Source organism: Hylaeus volcanicus, chromosome 1, assembly GCF_026283585.1.
Source record: "Hylaeus volcanicus isolate JK05 chromosome 1, UHH_iyHylVolc1.0_haploid, whole genome shotgun sequence".
Lineage (NCBI taxonomy): Eukaryota > Metazoa > Arthropoda > Insecta > Hymenoptera > Colletidae > Hylaeus > Hylaeus volcanicus.
In genome coordinates, this window is record NC_071976.1 from 14,274,952 (window position 1) to 14,289,290 (window position 14,339).

At 42.2% G+C, this 14,339-nt stretch overlaps 1 protein-coding gene across 2 annotated transcripts in view; it reads left to right on the forward strand.

The window, feature by feature from the left end:
* The window catches only part of LOC128881617 (protein couch potato-like), a 363,315-nt gene that overhangs the window by 328,487 nt on the left and 20,489 nt on the right, over positions 1 to 14,339 (forward strand). Inside the window, exon 8 of one of the 2 annotated variants that reach the window (XR_008458132.1) lies at positions 11,242 to 11,325. The exons of the other annotated variant lie outside the window; for it this stretch is intronic. The gene's annotated coding sequence lies outside the window, so the exon portion shown is untranslated. The remainder of the gene's footprint in view (positions 1 to 11,241; positions 11,326 to 14,339) is intronic. 2 annotated transcript variants of the gene reach the window in all.

The following is a 14,339-nucleotide window of genomic DNA, read 5'->3' on the forward strand; positions in this document are numbered from 1 at the left end:
TGCATGTATTACTTATTAATAAAGCGAAAGAAACTTTTGAGACAACCTAATATATATATAAAGATCTGTTTTAGTTTGCGTTTCTATCACGTCGATGCTGGCAGCCATATTTTGTTATTAAAAAACAAAATCCTAAAGCCTCTTTTGCAAAAGCTTTTGTATAACATTTCCATTCTACTTAATGAAGCCCTCCTTCCATGATTAACGTATTCAAATTTACGCGATGCAAGGTTCTTTACATTCAGGCGCTATGTGCAAGGTTGGTTTTATTTGTATTTGTATTGATAAATTAGAGAAACGAGAACAATACTTTTCATTACTTCTGTTCGGCCGTAAAGATTTTTTCAAAACAGTTTTATAACGATCCTGTAATAAAGGGCTTTGGTCCTTGCTTGAGAACAATTTTTCTTACCTGTTATTTCTTTAATTTATAACCTGTACATATAATCGACCTCATGCATAACAAGTAGATGTTAGAAATGTTACGACATGCACACTAGACTACCAAAAATAATACATTGGTCGTCTAACCTCTTTCTGTTCGACTAATTTCTTTACATAAATTTATTACATTCTGTTTATAACTTTAACATGTTTCTTTAAGAATTCTGCACCCAATGAAACTGGAAGTAGTCTTCACACATCTCATACTTTTAGATACACTATTCAGTTATAATTTCTAATATTTATTCACTTTATCGTGTATCATAATATACATTTTGTATAAAAGATCACAATTTTAATGGTCGAAACAGGGAAAGAAGTCAAAAGAAACACGTTTCTATGCATACTATTAACTTGAAAATATTCAATCAAACATCTTCTATGATTCTGAGTAAAACAAGTTAATTCGACCTTCTGCTACCAGAAATAAATTGATTCCTCGAAAAGGTCTCCATTAAATATATCCTGGATGTTGTATGCCATCTCAGTATTCAATAAACAAGGAGACAGGACAGACAACATATGTTCGAAACTTCATGGGATGATTCTGCACACTAAAACAAAATAAAAATCAAGAATTACTCAATTGCATTTGAGGCTTTGTTTCCCAGTTACTAACAGTTAAGGGTCGCACAGATTATTCTGACGTGACGTGACGTGACGTGTTCGTCAGACACCGTGGGATGACGTCAGGCTACGTGGGCCCACGTCAGACATGAGAAATTGTCAGAAATAATGAATCCTTCGATAATTCTGAGTTTATGGCACTTCGGTTATTGAGGTCGAAACGGATATTAGATATTCTAAAAACCATTCAACGCTAAAGACTCGAAATACCTTAAATCTCAAAAATAACCGTTTCTCATCCGCAGGCCAAACGTACCAACAAAATTTCTATGTTATGTTCCTTGCGACGGAACACTCTTTTTTTTCTGGAATGTCGAAGAGGTATCGCGGTAGGCGATGTTAACTACTTCAGACGTGTAGTTGTCCAGTTTGTCAACAACCAACCTAGCCATGCGAGATTTAATAACGTTTAACGTTTAATAACGATATTAAACATTTTTTTACAGTACAAATAAAGATCGTGCATAACAATAATAATACTAATAATTTTTCTTATTAAAATTCCTTAAGATCAAATTTAATAATTTTATTTATTATTTCAATATGTTTAATCATTTCAAGTACAAGAAAAATTATGTTTTTGTATTTAATATGCTGCATTTTATATCTAATCAAATGCATGAAAAGCTGACAAGAATGCAGTTTAAATAGAAATTATTTCATACTTTTCACTGCATTTTCTCATACTTTTATAACCAATTATATCTAGAGCTGCTCATATAAATTACTGGTCATAGTAGTTATATAAATTTATATAAATTAACTAAAAATTATTTTATACTTTTTAGTGCAGTTTTTGTTTTTTAAATTAGTTTATCTCTTAAAAATGGAAAACAGGTTCCTAGAAAATACCCGAGTCTTCTGACGCCTTCCAACGCTCACGAAAAATGTAGTAGTTTCAATGTGCTCCTGACGTGTCAGAATGCACATTTCGTCAAATAGCATCAGCCCACGTCACGTCAGAGTAATGTGAACGTCGCCATGCAAAACCCTATGTTAGATTTTAACCACGCGTCTTATGACGCGGGATCACGTCACGTCAGAGTAATCTGTGCGACCCTTTAAGTATGTACTGAAAATGTATAACATTTCTTCAACTTCGTGTTCATTGGCGTTGTCCGAGGCGAGACAATCCCGAGTCCATTTAATCCCGGAAAGAGGGCCGAGGGCGAGAACGGGTCGTTCTTGGCGGAAAGTTGGACGGTTGCAGTTCGCGACGGGGGTTATTTCAGCGACGAATGCAAAGAGGAAATCGATAACGAGCTCGTTGCGTCAGATACGGACACCTGACGTCATATCTATGTAGTTCATTCATCGCGGTACAAGAAGCTTTGACCTGTATGCCTCTCGTCGAAACTCGATGGCACGTCGGCTCCATTGACGGCTCCGTCGGTGTGATTTGACCCGTTAACCGTTTCTCCAATTTTATTTCCAGCGATTTTAAACCGAGGTCGTCGGGGAACGTTTTCGGTATTGTGTCGGAACAATGCGTGTGACGTGACCGATGCGACTGCCTCTGAAGCTTGAGATATATGGACAGGTTGCCGTAGCAATTGTGGCGCAGTCGAGAACGGAGTAATTCATTGTGCAAAAACAATTTAAAAAAATAATAAAATTAACTTCTTAGAAGATATCGACATATGTGTACATTTGATTTTATAGAGTATATAGGTGATTCTGTTCTAACTGCTACTTTTTTTATTGAAAATCTTTCAATTTTATAATTAAATTTTTTTTTATGCATATTATTACTCTATTTTATTGTAAAAATGAAAGTCCGAAAGGATTTTGCTACAACGTTAAAATATCGAGAATAAGAATCAAATTTCAAATGTTTCTTGCCACGGTACTGACATAAAATAAATTTAGTAGATATTCTTTAGAAAAATTATTAAATGTATTTACGAATTGTATTATAACATTTTAAAACTCTTTTATTCTAATTATTTAACACTTCAATAATAAATAGTAACTCGTATTTAACAAATAATAATACATTATAATTTATATAAAATATTAATCAACTGAGATCTAGCACATACTATTTTACGAAAAACAAATTAACTTAAATATAGTTTTTGGTTTCCATCACAGCATTTTTTGAATTGCTTCTACGTAGTGATACAGTCTGACTATTTGTTCAATAATCACTAGCAACATCTTTTTGAAGACTTTTTAGATTTTGAGTCAACTTCGGCGATTTTTTAACTTTTTGCGATGAATCTTTTGGTTTTTTTGTTTTTTCCATCAATCTCTTGTTTATATTTCCAACTTTATCGTTTAAAAAGTAGTCAATTCTTCCCATAAAAAAGTGTTTACATGAATTTTTATTAGAACAATGAAAGCATCTTAATGAATTGAATAAAATACAATTATGCTGTAATTTATTCTACGAGTATTGACGTACTTTCATAGTACCTACGAAAGACATGAAATTATTTGGTAATATTGCATCAATATTCGATATTATAATTTTCTTGTACGAAGTATTGTGGCCATCTACCATGAAAAGATCATAATTAATAATAAAAATAATTTTATTAATAATTAAATATATTTATACTATTTTTTTACATGGTACTGACATTTTAAATTCAATTACCAACTGTAATTATTTGGTTATGAATGTGATAATATCCCATTACGGTATTATTTAGGTTAGTAATAAGTACAAAAGTTCATTACTTATGATAAAAAAAATCAATAATTAACTAAATTGACCAATACCACGATACTGACAAGTTAACTTATGACATAGCTTTTTGAAAATTGACTTTTAAAATGACATAAACTTGTTGCACAATTCAACAGTGTTATGTTTGTAAACATTACATTTTTAATGTACTTTCAATAAGGTTAACTAGTTGTTTTATTAATCTCGAGGTAGATGGCGCACGAGTCGTATAAATTCAAATTAAAAAATCCGCTTAAATCTAAGGACAAATGTTATTAAGTAAGAATTAATATATTGAACAAAAATTTGTCACTTTTTTTAAGTTTGATTATATATATTGAGTTTTATGGGTTAATTGGTTTGAATCGTTTATTGCGACAAAGAAAATAATGAATTTATAGATAAATTCTAGAAATGGACATAACACGGTACTGACATTGAAATGATAAATTGTAAGTTTTCTCTGGACTGCAAGTTATATTACACAAAAAAAAGTGATGAAATACGTTCATGAGGATCGTATTAATACAAAAATTTTATGAATACAATGTTAATGTATAACCAGTGAAAGTAAATAGTACAGGACATTAATAATCACTGTTAGAATGGAATTACCCATATAGTGTACATGTTTTACCTTAATATTGTATATTTTTTGATTCGGAAAAGTATTGTGATTGTAACTAATGGTAATTTTGATATATCAAGTGTAGAAATTAATTCTGTGCCTTTCTAAAGTAAACTTAATATTTATTTATAAAGGAAAATTATACAACTTTTAATCTTTTCTCAGTCACATATTCCAAGAGCGCACATATAGTTCTAAAACCGAAATTTAAAACTCATCTTTTAAGATAGTTAAATATCTAATATTTTTAGGTGAAATCGATAAACACGACCAACGTGGTATTGGAGAATATAGTATTCAATATGGATAATGATAGATTGTAAGGACATAGGAAGAGTCGATTCCGCAGAATATTTTTGTAGAAAACTAATGGAATAAATTATATTCTATTTGGAGTTGTTTTTGCACGAAAAATCGCTTCTTTTCCGATAGAATTTTGATTAGTGGGCTATTCCTATTCTGTATATATATTATGCTTCCTGCTAAGTCGAAAACGTTAAACAGAAACAATGAATATTATTGACAAAATGTATTGTAGAGAGAAATAGAAGAAATCAGTTCTCATAATACTGTGACGTACCTCGCGTGGGCGGCCGGGAAAGCCGCTAATCGTCACCCTCGGTCGTATGATTTCCACGGACGAATTTATTTGTTAGAATTGGGCGCTAGTGCCAAGTGCACGTGTCCGTTCCCTTCGTCCTTCAGGCTGCTCTACGGAGAGCGAAACCCAGGGGAGGTCGAAAGGGGAAATAAACTTTGATCCGCGTACGTTTAATCGAATTTTTTTTCCGCGGTACACTCACCGTAAAGGAAAAGGTGTGGCGACCACGCACCGAAAGGGAAGCGCGACGCGGAATTCCTGATACAAAAAGAAACTATCCGAAAGGAAGAAAACGAATACCTAACCGGCGTGACTTACCTCTATGGGGGCCTCGCTAACAAGAATCCGCCTTAGAACCAAAATACAGTCGGAAAAAAGATCGGAGGGCGGCGGGAAGGGGCCCTCTCCTTCGAAACGCGGCGCGTTCTCAAATCGCGCAAGGTCACGCGGGAGATTCACGAAACGGACGGAGGGAAGTCTGAAGCGTTCCACAGACTGCTCTGACGAGGCGTGGGCCCACGTCATAGGACGCGTGGTATGAAATTCTAACATAGGGTTTCACGTGACGACGTTCACATTACCTTTTTTTTTTTTATGACGAGGGGGAAATGCATTACGTACACCCGGCGGATGTGGGGACTTACGTCGGGTAGTGTGGGACTCCCCGCAAGCGAAAAACGTCACCCGCGGGTATACCCACTAAGACCCTCCCGATGGTCAACATCGGGCAACACAGCGACCATGGGCTCTCTCCAGGACGGGGAAGCGAACCTCCCCGTCCCAACGAACTCCACCACAGTCGCCGCGCCCAGGCTCCCCTTGATCTTTGGGGAACCCATCTCAGTCAACATCCCCCGCCCCCCCCTATACCGTTCTGTCGGCGCCAGGGGGCCATACCCTGGCGCCGACCGCTTTCGATCGGTGAGCTCCCGATCCCACTCCTCCGCCTCCTTCTGCGAGATGACTGCCTCGCAGAAAGAAGCCACCGCTTTCCACTACCTCTCGCTGTCGACCATGGCCGCAACGACGGCCGGCAGCGAGAGGTCCCAACCTATCTCCATTTGGAGCGCCCGCCTTTGACCAGCAAAGGACGGGTACTCCTCCAACGTGTGTTGGGCCGTGTCCAGCACAGCCCCACATTGGTGACACTCCGGCGTCGCCTCCGCACCCACTTTATGCAGGTACTCACCAAAGCAACCGTGCCCGGTGAGCACCTGCGTGAGCCGGAAAGTGAGCCTGCCATGCCCGCGGTCCAGCCAACCGTCGAAGTTGGCCAGAACAGCGCCGACGGTTCGCTTTCGGGCAGTGGGGCTGACCAGCAGTTCCCACCACCACGCATCACGCGCGCGCCGTCGCGACTGGCGCTTCCACTCTCCGACCGCCTCGCCCGGCGGGTCCACCTCACTCCGGCGGTATTCCCGCCGACGCCTATAAACTTCGGCGTCGGCGGCCGCCTGGAGATCAAAGGGGAGGGATCCCGCCAAGATCAGCGCAGCCTCCGTGGATACGGTGCGGTAGCCCCTGACAACCTGATGACCACCCGCCGCTGTAGGCGACGGAGTGTATGCCAGCTACGCCGGCACTTCTCCAGGGTTGTGCCCCATACGGAACTGCCGTATAGGACCATGGCCCGCACCACTCCCACATAGAGGCGGCGCACTCCCTCCTGCGTTCCTCCGAGGTTAGGCATGAGGCGATCAAGCATGGTCGCCACCCCCTCCACGCAGGGAACCAGGCGGTCGAAATGTCCCTCGAAGCGCCAGCGGCTATCGATGTCCAGGCCGAGATACTTGATCCGGTCCCGGACATCGATGCAGGCTCCACCTATTCGGATCCGCGCCGGGGGCGGCCACCGCGATAGACGCAGCCGGTGAAACCAGACAGCCTCTGTCTTCTGCGGCGACACTTCCAACCCCAAGGCACGGATCCGAGCGACGACCGAGGTGACTCCCATTTCTGGCAGTCGGCTCGTCCTCTCCCACTCCCTGCCGCCGGCGATCACGAATGTGTCGTCTGCGAAACAGACGATCGCGACGCCTGGCGGCAGGGGCCCGCGGAGCATGCGGTTATACCCCACCAGCCACAGGCCGGGACCCGAACAGAACCCCTAGGGCACACCGCGCGACACGCTCCTCCGATGCATACCGTACCGGCGCGGGTACTCTACCCACCTATCACGCAGATAGTCGGCGAAGACGACCATCAGGTGGGAAGGCGCTCCAGACTCCCAGAGCGCCTCCCGTATCTTGCCCCAGGGCAGGGTATTAAACGCGTTGGAGATGTCCAAAGACACTCCCAGCGCCACCCCGCCCCGGGATACGGCCGAGTCCGCGAGGGCCATGACGTGCTCGATCGCATCGAGCGTCGAGCGACCGCCGCGAAAGCCATACTGGCACTCAGCCAAGCCGAGCTCACCAACGCAGGACAGGTGGACAGCGAGGCGGGAAGCGAGCACACGCTCTAAAAGCTTCCCCGCCTCATCCAACAAGCAGATGGGCCGGTACGCGGAGGGGGAGGCCGCGGGCTTGCCCTTTTTCGGGACGAGCACGAGCCTCGCCCGCTTCCACTGTCGCGGCACGCGCCCCAACCTCAGGCAACCGTTCAGCAGCCGCCTGAAGCGGGGCCCAAGGACGCGCAGGGCCATTACCCATGCCCGGCCGGGAATGCCGTCAGGACCCGGGGCCGTGTTGCGGGCCCCAAGTTTAGCGACGGCATCGGCGAGCTCCTCTTCGGTGACCCCGTCGTTGGCGGACCAGATGATCCGGTCCGCTCGCTTGGCCGTCCCTCGCTCCTCCGGATCATCCGAAAAGAGCGCATCGACGACGCGCTCGAGCACGTCGGGGTCAAGACTCTCCGTAACCGGGGGCGCCGGTGATCGTAGGCGCTCCATGACGATCCGGTAGGAACGTTCCCACGGCTCACGGGCCACAGAATTTAGGAGCTCGTCCCAGGCCCAGGCCTTGGCCTTTTTGATGGCCGACTGGAGGGCGACCGTCGCCTGGTTGTAGGCACGGTACAGCTCCTCCTCCCTCGCCGGGTCGTGACTCCATCTGCGGCGGTACCGCGTGAACCGGGGTCTGGCCGCCACGCTGCTGACTCGCAGCGCGGCGATCTCGTCCGACCACCAGTGCACAGGCCGCCGCGGCGGGGTGCGGGCCCAGAGCATGGCGGCGTAACAGACAGCCGTTATACGCCCCGGAACCACTTCTCCTCCGCCTTAACGTCGTTGGGCGGTGTTTCCGCCCAGGACATGGCGAGGGCTGCAGCCATCAGCGCGTCCTCGTCCAGGCGGCCCAGCACCCACCGTCGTGACGGCTGCCGCCCCGCAGAGCGGCGGGCGGGGCGGCCGTGATGGGCGGCGGAGACATCCAAAAGAATGTGGAGGTGGTCGCTAAGCGTTTCCACCTCCTGCGCCACCTGCCACCCCGACACGATTCACGCAGCGGCGGGCGAAGCCCAGGAGATGTCCACTATGGACACCCCCTTGCCGCCCCGAGAACGTATTGACGGATCCCCGGTTGAGCAACCGGAGGTCCAGTTCCGTCGCCCACTCCAGCACTGTGTCACCGCTCGCGTCGGTCCCGGGGCAACCCCAAGCCGTGGCTTTTGAGTTGAAGTCCCCCAGGACCAAAGTTGACCGGGCCCGGCAGTGCGATTGCAAACAGTCCCGGACACGGTCCAGCAACGTCTCAAAGAACGCGAGGGGCAGGCTGGGCGGGGCGTAAACGCTCACCACCGCCAGGCCGCCATAGCACGCCGCGACATAGCCGCGCCTCTTAGCTAAAACGCTAAACGGCGCGGCCCCATTACTTAGTATCGCCACGGAACCCAAATCGTCCCCAGCCCAGTCTGGGCGGTCGGGGACGCGGTAGGCCTCCGCGGCGACAACGTTCACATTACCCTGACATGACGTGGGCTGATGCTATCTGACGAAATATGCGTTCTGACGCGTCAGGAGCATATCAAACCCACTAGATTTTCCGTGAGCGTTGGAAGGCGTCAGGAGACCGGGTTGCTTTCTAGAATCCTGTTTTCCATTTTTGAGAGATAAACTAATTTCGAAAACATTAAAACTGCACTAAAGAGTATTAAAAGAATTTCTAGTTAATTTATATGAATTTATATGACCATTAATTTATATGAGCAGCTATAAATATAATTGCTTAAAAGTACGAAAAAATGCAGTGAAAAGTATGAAATAATTTATATTTAACTGCATTATTACCAGATCTTGTAAAATTATTGAATAAGGAATTTTTTTTATTGAAAAAATTAATTTATATAATTATTTACTTATTTATACCAATATTTATATTAATTTTAACGAAATTGATTTGATTAGTTATTCTTCCTTCTGTAAATTTATATACATTAAAATTACTCATATTGATTATTATATGTTTAGGAGCTAACCCTTTTTATACAAAGTGGTTGAGCTTCTAATTCAAATTATTCTTTATTATGATCAAAGCATCTTATTGCTCAATCAGTTTCCTATGAGGTAAGATTATTTCTTATATTATTGTCCGTTTGACAAAAAAAGGTGTTAGCGATTTGATGAGTGATGCTTGCAGTACAGGATGACGTATTCGCTGCTTCTTTAGGTAAAAAAAATCCGAATTATGTGATGTTTGAGATCATTTTTATTGGAAAAACATAAGGAATCCATTGATATTACTTTCCCGACAATCTGATGAAAAATATAAACATTTTATGTACAGCAGTTCAGCTTTTCAATTATGCAATCAGATTTTTCATATAATTTCGTTAATTATTGTCCAAATTATGTCATGTGTGGTATCATTTTCATCGCAAAAACTTCAGGAATCGTTTGATGTTGTTTCCGCAAAGTTCTGATAAAAATTGCGGAAGTTGGTATTTTCATTTTTTAATGGCGTCAATCTGACTCCGCTTCATGTCTGACATGGACCCACGGAGCCTGATGTGACGGTGGCCCACGTCACGTCAGCGCAGTCTGTGGGACGCTTAACGGAGTTCACCTCCGGCGGTGGTCCTGTCACGGACGAAAAGGGTGCTTTGGAGCACACTCGCGAACACCCACACACGATACGCGCTCACACACAGACGCACGCCACAAAAGGGAGAAAACCCAGCCAGTGGGCCCTACCTGAATTTTATCGGTCTCGGGGTCCCTGATTGCGGGGATGTCCTCTATGTGGTCCTCCAAAGGGACAGGATGGACGGATCAACCACACTCGGTGCACGCGCGAGATAACTCACAACACTCTTTCGACTAGGGGCTCGCTCGTTCGTCACACGTACTCCGTCGCGGTTCGCGGTTAGCCGTTAATTCCTTTTTGGAAATCGATCGCGCATCGATCGTCGCGCTCTTCTCGCCGCCGGCGCCGGCTCGCGGCTCTCCCCACCCAGGAGCTGTAGGGGCTCCTTACGGTGTGCCACCACCATAGCATCTTCAGTCGGCTTCTCCTCGTGGCAACTCCAAGGGGCAATGTTGGCGGTATATCCTTTCCGAGAGTGGTCAGTCCTCTTGGTGGTGGCCACACCGCGGTCATGGGGTGGAGGACACCGCGACCGGCGACTTGCCGCGCTCACGCGAGGACGCGGCGTGGGTCGCGAGTACGCGGGGGCGCCTACAAAAAGGAGGCCGCGGAACAATCATTCCTTCATCCCTCCGCGGACCACCTCCGGACTAGGGTGTCCGGCGAGGAGGGAGCGAGGCCCTTCCGGGGGTCAGGGTGCTTTCGTGACGGGCAGAAAAAGTCTGCCCCGTCACAATACATACATACTTACAGATCGTGTTAAGTCAGACATTTTAGTCCATTTCTAATGATTCAGAACTATTTAATTTGTAAACAAATATTACAAGCACTGTAATATTTTAGGGCTGATCAATTGTTTTTACAATATCTTCAATGTTATTTTGTCACGCATTTGTAGCTTTTGAATGAATTTGTCGCATAATCAGTCACAAAAGTCTACGTACGTTTTGTAAATATACATTATTACGAAAAATAGAAGAATTATAATAATTTCATAGGTTAACTGTTTAATTGTTTGCAAAGTTACAAATATTTAAGAGAAATAACAGTATTCATTAACTTCTTAGTGTTTATTTGCAAGCAAACATTAAGAAATCCAAATTATAATCTTAGGAAAATAAATATACGAGCGACACAATTGTAATAACGGTTACAAAAATTATTCCCATCATTACAGTAATATTTTGTTCGCTCTCCCTCATGAACATAAACAGTCCTATAACGCCATACATTCTTGGTTTTTCAGACTCTATTAGATGGATGTACGCAGACTTGTGTGACTGGCTGTAGGTCGCTGAACTTGACTTAAAAACGACTGCCACCCTATACGGTAAAAATTATAACATTCCGTAATATAAAAAAAAACCGAAACTGACCTTGAAATCTCTGTAACTAATAAGGAACATCATCCAATCGATACTGTCCGATTTTTGTAAAACTTGACTTACAAATGGAACACTGAGAAATCTTTTAATTGATCGATATTCATAGTTAAAGGGTGAGAAGTACTTTCCAAAGTTACGAATCAAATGTTTATTCAGTTATATTCATCGAAAACTAATTAGAAATTAATGTTAGATAGCAAGAAGTTGTTCAATGTGTAATATTCCGAATTTTGATGGATATTTTACACTTTTTTCTTTTTTTACTATTCATTCGAAATTTAAAAAGAAAATTGTAAAAAATGATTTAGATACTTTTTAACGAGAATTAATTTCTACAGAATAAAGTTCATCGAGCTTTTCTCTATCTCTTACAGTAAAGTAAATCAACAATGAAAAAGTTTCGTTTTTAATAGCTATTCAGATTTAATTGGTTACGGTGGCGTCAACTATGACTTGAAATATTAATGCAAAGCTTACAACTGTTCGTCAAAAATCATGCTACACTCATGTCCAATTTATTTCCAATGTGCATCAGTTTTTGAGATATTTAATGCAACAGGTATTTCATCCACAACTTTAAACGTACTTTTCATCCATTAAATATGAATATCAACCAATGTAAAAAGCACCGATGCAACATTCATCAATGCTCTCTCACTCTGCATACCAAGATTCATAAAAATAGAAAATAGTCAATCATGTGATGTTTGTCAATATTCACAACAAAACAGACGATTCCACCATGTACGTCCCCTTTCGAACAGACATATGTAATTCGTAGGAAGTAACACCCAATTAGTCGTCAAACTTCAAAAATAATCGCATCGATCGCATCCTAAGAACAATCCTATTTGTATTGTACAATTACGATACAACTACTTGATTGCATTTCATAGAAAATCGTTGGAAATAATAAATGCTCCATGAAAGTTCGCAACAGAGCGAAAAAGATTCGAAAATCACTTCGCCAAGAGGTACACACGTTGAGATGGCTCATCTATTAGAACGATCCTCCTAGATACGTTCAGTTTTTCGAGCGTATCCAGGCCACAGTGCAATGAACTGGAAACGACGAATTTAATACCGAGTACCGTACTACGCTCTGGAAACAATTACGCAGCTAGGAATTTAAAAGAACGATATGGGTCACCAGCGAATCAGCCACATTTCCTCTGTACGTACTGTTCTGACGCGTCCTTAACATTCGCGGCTTAACAACGCATCGAATGCACGCGTTCTCCTCGATTTCCACGTCCAGGTGTCTAATAAGATTCATAGACGCAACGATTTGCAATGATAGTGTTGTGAGAGCTCCGTGATTGATCGTACTCGTATCTATTAAGCGTACAAGTTGATTCTGTGCCTCTGTATTTGATTATTTATAACTCCAGTTTAAACAGGTATATTCACTCGTCATTTTGTACATTAAAGTACAAACTTTCTAAATCCTCAACGTGATCTCTATTACGATGTATTTACACATGTAACTTGAATATCCATGTGATGGCCCTTCCAATACATTTATACGGACTTAAACAATTTATATTTGATTGTATAGTATAGAAGAATATTTTCTTCTTCAAACGTATTTTTATAAAAATTGTACAGTTTATGTTGTATGCTTTGTTGAATGAGGCAGTTGTAATTATTAGATGCAGAAATTAATTCTATGCTTCTATATACAATTACTTGTAACTCTAGTTATCTCTATCAGTCTCATCCTGGTGGTCATTCCAATGCAACTATACGAAGTTTAGTAGCTATCAAATTTTGCTTATTGTTATCCTTCTACCATTACTGTAATTAGCAAACACACGTAATCTGCTGAAATAATAGTAATAAGTAAACATCTATGGCTACTAATCTTCGTATATACATACATATATGTATGTTGTAATGGAAATTAGGTTAGAATTTAGGTTGTTTAATATGTGTATATACTCTCAGGTGCTATAACTATATTTAATTGTAGCTACAGTACGGGTTTAGCGATTCCGAGATACTCCAGCTATGAGGGATTAAAGAATAATGTAAACCATTGTAATATAAGTAATTAAAGATTCATGAAAAACAATGTAAATACGTTATCGAAAAAAAACACATATATACAAGATTGGTAATTTGTAACAAACAAGACTGGACTAATAGGTGCAATAATTTGTATAAAACAGACTATGTTCCTTATAAAATGAACGAACGATGTATGTATAGATTCAATGTAATGGAGACCAGGTTGAGAACCTAGAAGGTTGATAATTTAACATATAATAATAAAATGACGTTTTGAAAAAGAAGTTTTGAGTTAAAATAAACGTGAAAAATAATAACAGTAGTGGAGAGAGCTTATATATAAATTGTTCAACTATGTTGCGTTTATGCCAATACAAAATCAGTTTAATTTATATAAAAGATAGGTGGGTTAAGTCTAGAGATTTAAATCGGAAGTTATTTAATTATTCGAGTAGCACAAGTTATCGCGTCCCGTGATGTAATAAAAAATTGCAAAAATACAATCTAATACGTTTTAAATAAGAAAACAGAAAAGGCTGTACCGAAAAGCTTGCTCAAACCTTGTAAAATGAAGTATCTATAGACGCGGTAGCGAAGGCTACGCGCTGAGCGGCCGCGTCAATATCCTTCGATGCACGTCGAGTCACTTATTCGAGTACGAGAGCGGCTACCTAGCGCGTAGCCATCGCTATTGCGGCCGCTCCAACAGTATACGCGCGCTCTGATTGGTCAGTGTTTTCCGTTAATATCTCCTCAACAAAGCCTCGGACAACAATTTCGCTAAGGAAAAAGTTGTTTCAAATCACCCCCTGAACCACCCTTTTCAAGGACCTCCAACATTTTTGGGACACCCTGTATGCCTGACGCTGGCGCTACCGCGTATCTTTTATTCGAGAAAACGTGATTCCAACCTAACCCGAAACTTCTGTCATTAATATCTCGTCACGCC